This window comes from Alligator sinensis, unplaced genomic scaffold (assembly GCF_000455745.1).
Source record: "Alligator sinensis unplaced genomic scaffold, ASM45574v1 scaffold643_1, whole genome shotgun sequence".
NCBI classification, from domain to species: Eukaryota; Metazoa; Chordata; order Crocodylia; family Alligatoridae; genus Alligator; species Alligator sinensis.
In genome coordinates this window covers 707,643-719,447 of record NW_005842783.1, presented here as the reverse complement: position 1 = coordinate 719,447, position 11,805 = coordinate 707,643, and the positions used below count along the sequence as shown (strand labels likewise).

The 11,805-nt window shown below is 41.3% G+C and overlaps 1 protein-coding gene across 1 annotated transcript in view; it reads right to left on the bottom strand.

The window, feature by feature from the left end:
• Nucleotides 1-10,447, bottom strand: part of LOC102385553 (homeobox protein PKNOX1-like) — a gene marked incomplete at its 3' end in the record, with an annotated part of 15,591 nt that extends 5,144 nt beyond the window's left edge. Inside the window, exon 1 of the mRNA XM_014525319.2 lies at nucleotides 10,352-10,447. The remainder of the gene's footprint in view (nucleotides 1-10,351) is intronic.
• Nucleotides 10,448-11,805: the final 1,358 nt, after the last annotated feature.

Sequence of the window (11,805 nt, the reverse complement as noted above, 5' to 3'; positions counted from 1 at the left end):
CATTCCTGCAATCCAAATAATACTGTGTCTGTGACAAATTCCAACTATAAAGTTTAAAAAAAAACCCAAATCAGGAGCTTAAAGGTGAAGTCACCATCTTCAAAAGGTGACTTCAGGCATTTAAAAGCCTTCATCTCAAATCACTTTTGGCGTCACTATGCAACACAGAGTGGAAAATTGCTAAATATCATCAAAATCTTCAAAAACGTGAACTAAGTAACCTAGCAATTTATGTCCCTTTTTCAAAAATGATTTAGCAACCTAGGCTCTTAAGACTTTTTTTGAAAGGTACTTAGCTGCTTTTGAAAATAGTATTCCCATTGGCATTTAAAATCTGCAGTAGGCATCTCCTTCCCTTATGCTGTCAATGGGAGTTAGGTGCCTAACTTATTTTACCACTTCTGAAAAGCGCACACAGGGCACGCATGTGTGTAAGTAACTTTAATGTGACCCTAAATCAGTTTTGAAAAATGGAACCTAAGCTCTCAAATCAAAGTGTATATCATGTTACTAGTTCTACCATAAGTGAGAATTCATCCATGATACTAAAGACCAGTAGCATTAACCCAGACACTAATCTAGAGAAAGTACCCCAGGTTCCTTCTGCTTGCAGAGGCACAACTTGCCTTGGGCATTCCACTATCCCTGGACTGCATCCCTGCTGTGTCACCTGCTGCCCCTTAGCTCTTCCTGCTGTATCTCTCATGACCCCTTACTATAGTTTCCACTTCTCATGCTGCCAACTTTGGTGGCAGTTGGAGGCAACATGAATCAGCTGTAACAACTGCAGTGAAGGGGTTGCAAGAATGATAGAGCATCCCTTGGCACACAGCAAGAAGGGCTGGGACAGCAGCAGGCAGCTTGGACACAGCAGAGACGCAGTTCTAGGGTAGAGGAGCAGTGTGCAGAAGGGGAACGCTGGCCTAGGGTGCAAACCTTAGCAATTACACCTCTGCTAAAGACTTCATTTTATTTTGTCAGCAGGTTCTCAATCATTAGGTACAAGATGCATGTGTCTTCCATTGATGTCAAATACTACAGTAGCACTCAGAAGTCCTACCAAGAAACTGATACACAAACTATCAAGGATGGGTTATGCCTGAAACAGTTTACACCTATCCAAAAAGACATACAAAAACTAGAACTCTTGGTTCCAAAATGATACCTTTTATTAGACCAACTGGAAAATGGCAAGAAAAAGGACAATTTTCTTGCCATTTTCCAGTTGGTCTAATAAAAGGTATCATTTTGGAACCAAGAGTTCTAGTTTTTGTATGTCTTTTTGTCTCAGACCAACACGGCTACCAAGTACATCCCTTACACCTATCCAAGTATTTCTTCAAAGTCCTTTTCTCCCAATGTGCCTTTCCACTTGACACCAGTATTGTAGGACTTGGACCTATGGCAATTTATACCAGATGAGGCTCTTGTCACAACCCTTTTCCCTCTGTGACCAGTTATTTCTTGTTTTACAAATCTGATTTTTTTAAACAGGTTAAAACAGTCCAAAATGGAATATTTCAAATCAGGAAATAAACCATTCTGCAAACTATCTAATACATATGCCACTTCACTGAAGGGTTTTCATATCACATAAGTCATACCTCTTCAGGAGAAGCATATTCCCTGTTTTGGTTTAAAAAGCACCTGACATAATGGGCACTTGTACATATGACACCATTACCATGTACATGTGATGAAAATATCACTTTTTGTGGCTTAATGGCATCACACTGTACACGTACAGGAATTTTGGGGGTTTTAAATGAGTTTGCAATGATGTGTTGCAGCTATTAGTCAGTTTGCCCCCCACAGTCTCAGAAGAGGTGGGCAGGCTCTGCAGCAAAAAAGGATCAGGCCCCTCACCACTTCTGCCTTCAGCAGGTGGCTGTGGAAGGAAGAAACAGTGAGGGGGGCCAATCTTTTTTTCCCTCTTTTTCCCAGAGGAGCCTGCCGCCTCTCCCGTGGCTGGGGTGAGCTGCAGGTGGGACAAACAGCCCCTGAGCTGAGGGGTCCTGCTCCTTTACTCCGTGGTGGCAGCACCCCCGAGGGCCACCTAGAAGGGCTGCTAGCGGGCAAGGTGCTGCCACAGTTCTGGGTCAGGGAAGAGTTAGATAGGGTCAGGTACTACTTCTAAGCTGGGGAAGCACCCAGCTCGTTAGCAGCCCGCCTGGCTGACCCTGGGCGGGGGCACTGCTGCTGCAGAGGGAAGGACCAAGGCCCCTGCAGCTCAGGGGCTGCTCAGCCCACCGCCAGCTTGCCCCCCAGGCTCTGGGCAGGCACCTTGCCATAATAGTGATGGAAACCCCTAAATTGAAACCATGGGTTTCCATTAAAAACAGTTTCAATTTAGGGGGCACAGAATGCAACCCTAAGGACTAAACCCCACAACATGTGTATAAGCACCCAATGGGAGGCCTCTCTCACAAAGGGAAATTACTGTAAATATTCACAGGTTAAGGTCAAAAGACTCTTATGATCTGAATCCAACCGCCTGTCTAATATAGACCACAGAATTTCACACAGTAATTTCTAATTCAAGCTCAATCTAAAAAATCTTGTGGTTGAGCAAGAGCACAGGTATCTGACCTGCTACTAGAAGGACTGGGAATTCGGGGAGGGACAAATGCTAGCAGGGAAAGTGGGGTCACAACCCCCTGATGAATTTCAGCTCATTGATCCCTGTAGCTCGGTGCCATGCTTCCACAGATGGACCCAGATCCAGCTGAGGGCTCAAGGTAGTTTAAAACACACCTGAACCAAAGCATTCTTTTTAGAATTATAACATTTCTTGTGGAAAATGGGTTGGGGGGGGGAAGAGGGTGTATTCACATTTCTAAATTCTTTAAGTCATCATCAATGAGTACTTTAATTAAAACATTTTGTAGTCGTAATTTGAAGTCAGCAGACGTCTAATAAGAATAGGTATTCTTGCAAAGTATCCAAGAGGGAATATCAAAAGAATAGCCTGGTAGAAACTATGCCATTCTACGTTAAAACCTCCCAAGAGCAGATAGTGAGTTTCTGGAATTTATGATTGTAGACCTAATTTATTTAATCCATAGACCAACACTCTTCTTGGCTCATATCTCAATAAGATGCAGCTTCTCAAAAAAAGTTTCAAAGATACTTTTAATGCAGCCTTGCATTCTTATTAGTCTACACAGAGAAGTATGAGGCAGAAATTAACATAATTCCTTTAACACAGTTTTTCTAAGAGGGAAAAAACCTTTCTCATTTACCCATGAGAAATACACATTTCCTGGTGGATAAAAAACTGATTGGATCATTGTGTTCAATAAGCAGTTATCAATAGCTCAATGTCTAGTTGGGAGGAAGTATCAAGTGATTCCCCAGGGGTCTGTTCTGGGTCTAGTATTGTTTAATATTTTATTTAATAATCTAGATGATGATATTGAGTGAACGCTTTACAATTTGTAGATAACACCATGTTGGGGGGAGTTGTAGATATTTTGGAGATTAGAGCCGAGATACCAAATGACCTGAACAGGTTGGAGAAATGGTCCACTGGAGACCCAAAAGGAAAAGTGCAAAGTCCTGTACTTGGGACAGACTAATTGCATGGACAAAAACAGACTGGATGAATGACTGGCTGGGCAGTACTGCAGAGGAAGACCTCTGGGTGCCATAAGGTGAATATAAGCCAACAGTGTAGTGTACCTTTTTTTGTGCAAGAAAAGAAAGTGAGAGAGAGAAGGCAACTGCATGCTGAGTTCTATTAACAGGAATGTCACTTGCAAATCAAGGGAAGCAGTTTTTCTACTCTATTCAGCACTGGTGAGACCTCACCTAGAGCACTGTGACTAGTTTTGGGCCCAACACTTCAAGAAGGGTGTAGACAGCTTGGAAAGAATCCAGCACGAAGCAACAAGAATTATTAAGGGACTGGGAGTCAAGACCTGTGAGGAAAGGCTGAAAGAACTAGGGTTATTTAGTTTGGAGAAGAGAAGACCTAGGAGGATTTGATACCAGTCTTCAAATACTAGAAGGGAAATTAGAGAGAGGTTGGAGATAGTCCTGTATCCTACAGCCACAGAGAAACGATATGAGTAATGGCCTCAAACTGCAGCAGAGGAAATTTAGGTTGAAGATTAGGAAGAACTTCCTGACTATGAGGGTGGTCAAGCACTGGTACAGGCTAACTACGGAAACTCTAGATTCCCTGTCCTTGAGAATTAAAAAGCAGATCCGATAAATGCTTGGCTGGGATGGTTTAGTCAGGGATGATCCTGCCTTGACCACTGGGCTGGACTTAAATGACCTTGTGAGGTCCCTTCCAGCCCTATTTTTCTAAGATCCTATGTCACCATTCAAAAAAATTAAAAAAGATGAAAGTAAATCAAAAGTATTCTGAATACACCAGACATGTCCACATGTGCAGGCACATGCACCTGCAGCAGTTCAAATAGGAGCAGCACAAATTAGAGCCAGGGATTTTTGTCTCGGTGCACATGCCTGGACATGCACTTTGGTGCGAGGCAAGTTGTGCCACTTAGGGCAAAATAACTCTGACCAGCTCCTCCTGAATCTGCAGCCAGGTGGAGCTAGAGCCTGAGGCCAGCACCTGTGCTGGCCCCAGCAATATGAAAAGCTGCCCTGACAAAGGGACACTACCTCTTGTGCCAGCTGAAGCAGCCTTAACTGATAATTCCCTGCAACCTCTACCCACTGCAGCAGTCTGGCAGTGGGAACTGCTGCCTGGATATGACCTGCTGCTACATGCAAAAACATGTGGCCCCAAGGCTGCGTGCCTGCCAGACCAAGATGGGGACTGCATGGCCATAGCAGTGGCATCTTCACATCTGGGCCAGCTGCAGTGGCATCTTCACATCTGGGCTGTGGTTGCATAGTTGGTCTTTGTGCAGCACTACTGCCATGTGTGTCGTCACCCTGCCATCTGGGCATCTATCGCCTGGAAGATGTTCTCAGTGTTGTGGCCTGCTTAACTGTCAATGCATGTCCTCCTCGCCCCAAGTGGCCACGAGGGCAGCTCCTCCCTGCAGGGCCCCAGCCCCCTCTCCACAGGGCCCACAGCTCACCCCTGCAGCAGCAGCAACCGTGGGGCACTCAGGGCCCACTGCTGTTGGAGCTGCCCAATGGCACAGTGTGACCCCGATTGCTTCAGAGCCGGTGTCGCCTGTGCAGCCTATGGCAGGTGTGGCCTGACTCAGCATGGCGCAAGATTGTGCGCCTTTCTGCAGTCCCATGCCAGTTGCACTGTCACCCAGGGGGCAGTGCCACTCATGGGGACCACGTGTCATGTCGGGCTAGGTCCTGCCTCCATGGAACCAGTCCAGCCTGGCAGCGCACAGGGCCTGTGCATGCAGGAACTGGCCTGGCACATGGTCCCCACAAGTTAATGCACCCCCCGGTGACAGTGCAAACAGCCTGAGGCTCTAGAAAGTCGCATGGCAACACACCCGTGACAAGCAGCACAGGCAGTGCCAGTTCTGAGGCGACTGGAGCTGTGCCATGCTGTGGGGGAAGGGGCTCTGACAGCAGTGGGCCCTGAGCACCCCAAGGCCGCTGCTGCGGGGGGGGTGGAAAGGAGGCTGTATGCCCTGCAAGGGACCCACACCCCCTGCCTAGCCCCCCCTCCCACAGTCCCCCCACACAAGCAAAGCCCTCTCCCCTGCACAATCTCCCCCTCTGCCACAGTCCCTCCTTACCCCCTGACAGCACCTGGATCCCTATCCTTGCTGCCCTTCTGCTTGCCACAGCATGCTAAGGGTGTGTGCCCCACGTGCTGGGGCAGCAGCACAGAGATACTCTGGCCAGAAACAAGAGCCTCTTTCGAGAGGACCAGCTTCCCAGTTACCTCAGGTAACCTGCCCCCCCTTCCCCCCACCAAGGTATTTTTTTATACCTGGATATTCAGGTATCGTATTTGAGCCTGTGCTACAAATATGCAGTGTGGAGAACATATTTTCATTCACACTGTGCCTCTGGCAGCATCTCAAACTGGTTTGGGATGCTGCAAGAGGCATGTGTGCGCTCATCTGGATGCACCCATCAATTGCAAAATACACTACTATAACATATCATTTATCTAAAGATCTTAGAAAATGCTTATAAAGATTACAAACTTAAAATACATAATAATTTTTTGAAAGAAGAAATCTTTCTGTTTTACTGAGCTTCAATGTGGTTTAATGGCCCTCTATATCAGTTCAGTTTCTCATTCCCAGCTACTCCAAGGAAATTCTTTGGTGTCATACTATCACCTCAAACTTCAGAACTCTCAGATTAGAACTGATCTTTGCTTTTATACCTTCCTAGTTTCATTAGCCATGTTTGCGAACTCCAAAGTCAGTATTCACTGGCCTCTTCATATAACCAGTCCTCATAATTCCCATTATTTCTTCCTCTTCATTTTCACTATTGTTCCAACTTGCCACACCAGATCATCTCTCATTCTTGAGAATTTCAAAAATCTGTGCTCACCACTTCTCAATTTTCCTATTTATATAATTCCAATGTACTTAATGCCATCTCCATTTCACCCACCAACTCTTTTTTGGAAATGTCACAATCCTTTCCATTGCTTGGTGCAACAAATTGATGCTTCTTGTCTTCACATATAATGCTCTAGAAAAGTCTTTCTTCCACTTACATTTCGGCTCTCATTTCTTTCACCATACTCAAATTCCTATACTTTTCCCAACTTCTTCCCTCATTTCTTCTTTCTTCTCTTCAGATTTCTCTGCCTTCTAAAATGCTGGTAACCACACCTGAGGCATTCCTGACCTCAGCTGATGAATGCCCTTTTTGCCCTTCTGCAAATAAATCCAGCTAATTATGAAACTGTTCATCATGAGTAGCCCTCTAACTTGCTCTCTCAGAAATACTGTAATATTAATGCCTTGCATTTACCTGAACTTAGACTAATCTCTTCAGGATGTAGAACATACCCATATTCTGCAAAAGCACCAACAAATAACTTTATTTTACTAGATGAAGTTTTACTATTTAATTTCTTTGATATGGCTGCAAAAAGTGTCTGCCAGCTCTGGCACTATACCAGGGTGGGCAAAGTCAGGCCAATGGGCTAGATCAGGCCCACAACAAGCTCCATTTCCCAGAAGCCCCTGCCTGCATTGCTCTGACTGGTTTCCATGGAGACCCTAGGAGAGATGGGCCCCAGGAGACCCTGGCCCCATGCTGTCAAGGCTCTGCTGCTCCTGGGGTCTCCATGGAAACCATCCAGAACAACGCACGTAGGGGCTGCTGGGAAATGGAAACCCACCTGCCGGATACACCATTTTGCCCATCCCTGAACTAAATATTAATACAAATGCATTTCACACAAAAATGTGCGTATTTTTCTAGAGTTTTAGTCTCCTTCAAATTTTTGCATACCTTCCACTACTATTAATGGGCGAACTGTGCAAAGAAGGACTGCTGAACAGACTTCTATGGAATGAAAGCAAATTAGGTCAAAGTTTACACCAATTACACATTTTCTTCTGAACGCTGCAAAAAATGCCTTTGCGCTCAATGTCTAAGATTAGATTGTTTTAAAAAATAATCTTTCCATAGTGCCCTGGCATAGAAAAAGATTTTGCATACATACAAAAACAAATCAAACAAATAACACTCCCCCCAGCTAACCCAAGGTCACTTCAGTAAATTGCAAAGGACAACATTTACCATCTGTTGTGGTTAATATGTGGAAATATGATTAAATTATCTTTATTTGGGCCTATAAAAATTAATCTCTGTTCAAAAATCCTTTAATTTGTTCTTATGCTTTCCTTCTATTTATAATACAACAAGATTCAATAAGTGGTTTACATTTTATACTACCACTGTAAGAAAATCCAATAAAACATAAAATGGAAAAAAATAATGAAACTAAAGTATCTAACTTAGGGCTTCATAAGCCAATTTTCATTTATTTTCTTGGGAATTAGATCAACAAGATGTTTTTCATTTCCTTATGAGGCTTCTAACCTGAACATATTAAGTGCCAATTACTGCGTCAGTGTTATTATACACTTTTATTTCTTGGTATGATGGAATCAAATGAAATGGAGAACATTTCAAAGCTCTTGCTATATCTGTCTTGGTTTGAATATTTAAATCCCACTGTCCCTTATCTTTACCAAAAGGAGTATATTTAGCTTAAAGCATTTTTATAGTATTAGTTAACTGTCACTTCATCTCTATGAATGATCTATTTCTTTCACATTCCAAAATACTACTACCTTTCTCCACTACATAAGTTACAAAATGGGGAGAGGCAGGAAAAGAAAGTATACACTTACTGGGTAAATGTACAATAGAATTATTTTGTCACTGTACTGAGGTACTTGATAAGGACAAAACAATCTTATGATAGTATTCATCATAGTACCAGTAATAAATTTAAAAACCCACCAAATATGTTCACTTTTAAGTACTGAAAGGATGCACCTTACTCAGGGTCTCATCACATCTTCAGGTTCCTCTTGCGCTATCTTGTTTAATAGCTTGCATTTGGGGAACCACAGAGGTGTCTTCATTTATAAAGAGTGAAAATTGTATTGAAAGCAACTCTTCCATTTTCCCCACTGGTACAGGCTGCTTGCAGGTCTTCCCTAATTGTGATATAAGAAGGACAAAGCAGCCCAGTTCTAAAATGAAACTGTCCTCTCTGATCTAATAGAATCATTGAACAAGTCAAATAAATGGAAAAAGCAAAACAAGTAAAAGTTTAATACATTTGTTAAAGTTCAAGAGGTCCCTCATAGAAGGTTGTTAAGGAAACCATGTTGTGACAGAGAGATTTGAACTTCTGCTCTTGGCTAGAAATTAGTTCAAAGATAAAGAACAAAAAGAAAGGAATAAATGAACACTCTTCAACAGGTAAAGAGGCTAACAACAAGGTGAATAAGACACCTTGCTCAGACTGATGTAAATTCATACATTCATTCATTCATTCCATGCCCAGAAAAAGATGTGAACAGTACAGTGATAATTAAAATGGGAAGAAGACGGATAAAATATTTGAACTAGTTTTTCACTGTCATTTTCTTGATTTAGGGATCCCAATATAGATCTGAATGTCCCCACCCCTTATATCATATCTTCACAGAAGAGGCCCTCCGTGTTTGGATATTCGTGCAGAATTTGGGGCAGATTTGCAGACTGTTCTATCAAGGTGAAGGATTCCAACACCTTCCTCCCACCAGTGACTGGGGAGGAATGAAAAGATACTCTTTCAGGGTCCCTCCCTTCTCAAGAGACTATTTCTGATTTTTGCTATAGTAGGGGAAGTTAAGGCTGTCAGGTGAGACAGAGACATAAGAAGTTTACTGTAGACAACGGGAAGGAAATGCAAACTTAAGAGAAAAATTTGAACTAAGGAGGCACATAAGTGATTTCTAAACTAGCTGAAACTCAGGAAACATTGAGGCATCACTAAGGACAACTAAAACATGTATCTGATCAGTATGTAGTGATGGTAAAAAACAGATGATGTTAGTTTTTATTACTAAAAAAAGATAATATATTAAAAGTGACTTTGATATAAATTGATTGTACTAGTTCACCAGGAGTCCATTGTTCAATTCTGGTCGTGAAATATAACCATATCAAGAAAAGGCTGTAACAGAGATAGAGGATGGCAACATAATGGTTAGAGGTATAGAAGGACTTCCCTGTACAAATAAAAAACGGCCCTGTAGTACAGCAAGTAGGTGTAGAAGAGGCGAGCTGAAAGAGGCATGAGATTTTACTTCCTTCTCATAATAAAAGACCAGAGGGACACCCACTGCTATTTAACACACAATATAAGAAATTTGTTGGATTCATTCACATAAGACATAACAGACAGCCTAGGATAAAAGGGGGGAAAAAAAGAACAGTATAATGTACTGTACAGATATATCTGTCAGTGTTATCCGTATCTACATAAGCAAAAGACAGACATGTGTAAGGTCTATAAATTCTCCTGCTTCAGAGTATTACCCTACCATTAATTATATGAGGTTACAAAGAAACTACCCCAAGGGACTTGTTAGTGCCTAACTGTACCTTATAGGACTTTTTAAACACCTCTCTCCTCTGAAGCATTAAGTTTTGGCCACAGTTTGAGGCAGAAGTGGTCCAATGATCTTATCCAGCATGGTTTGTATGTTCTTATTTACCAAATTTCTAGTGTTTTCTATACAGCCATCCATTTTTGTTTTCAGGTACAGAAGGAAGAAAAACAATAAGCTTGCCTTGAGCAGAAGAAATATCTAGAACAGACTTCACTATGTATTAAAAAAGAATAGGATTAGCCTCCATTTCATACTATTCGCTAATAGTGAATTAACATGGTATCAGCTGTAAGGAAGCTGCTCACCCTTTGCTTTCATCTGGTAGTAGAGGTCATTGTCTTATTCCAGCAGATTGAATTCCAGGGTCATTGTTCCACAGAAGATACAGACCTATGAACCAACAAGGAGAAATTCAGAACACAATATTGTTTGACAAACAGCCTATCAGCTGGAAATGGAAAAAAAAATCTTTAACAGAACAGAATACTAAACATTTCTAATGAAGAAATACATTTATAACTTCAGTATTTCATTAAAATAGAATAAACTGTGCTAAAAATCAATAAAATTATTCAATTTAATTATTTGAATTTTCAGTCCCTTTAGTGCCTTCCTTTTTGAATTTGTCAGTAAATGCAGCAAGAAAGCAAATATTACAGAACTTTTAGAATTTATTCCCTGAATTGCTTGGGCACAGAAAGGCATATTTGAAAAAGTCAAAGGGCAGCAAAACAGGAATAATGGTAGACTATCTTGAAGAAAGCTCTTCCATGTCAAATCAAATATGGAGCCAAGAAATGCTAATCAGCTTGTTTATATCCTTCTTAATAGTGTTTTATTAAAATAAATTCAACTATTGTTATTATTGGGGGAAAAAAAAAAACAGTCTACCACATGATAAGATATGCAAAACATAATGTAAGGAATCTGTGGCCTTATTCATAGCATATGCACTGAAATAACAAGATAAATCACTGACTTATTAGACAATATAAAAATCTTTGCCAAAATTATCACTTGAAATTAGCTTAAATATTAAATATAATTATGCTTGATGTAATAAATACTAATTTTAAGAGTAGTGAGGCAGAAATTATGGACACGCACCAAGAAACATGGTTCCTGAAAATGCTAAAAGCAACACCCCAGTGATCCAAAATCTAATTACTCCAATCAGAGTTTATGGTGAAAAAAATTATCTTCGGAATAGTCAGGACACTAGCACTGTATGGAAGCCATTTAGTGAAATAGCTTAACACACATAATTGAGATTTAAAATAATTTTATTTCTTCACTTTCTGAAAAAAAACAGGACTCTACATGTCTAATTATACAATATCTCTAAAGATTGGGGAGGGGCAAATTTTTAAAATGGAGATGGGGTTGGCATGTGAATTTGAGTTTTGAAACTTTAATTGTATAGTGCAAAACCAAATCCTCAAGACAACAAAAACACAACAGCACCAGACTTTCTCTGATCTACCAAAGCCCCACATATCCGGACATCCTTTTTTCTACAACTACAAACAGATCCCTTATGAAAGGATATTTTGTAGCCTTCAAATTCACCTTAGTTAGAAACTCATCCAGGGTGGTAGCTTGATACTGATGGATGGCTACATGGGTGGATCTAGGATTTTGAAAAGTGGAGTGCAGATGGTGTGGTGCATCATTACATATAACACAACACACATTGTTATCCAGTTAAAAATAAACTAGAAGCTTTACTAATATGCTAAAGGCCTATGGATGTATTATT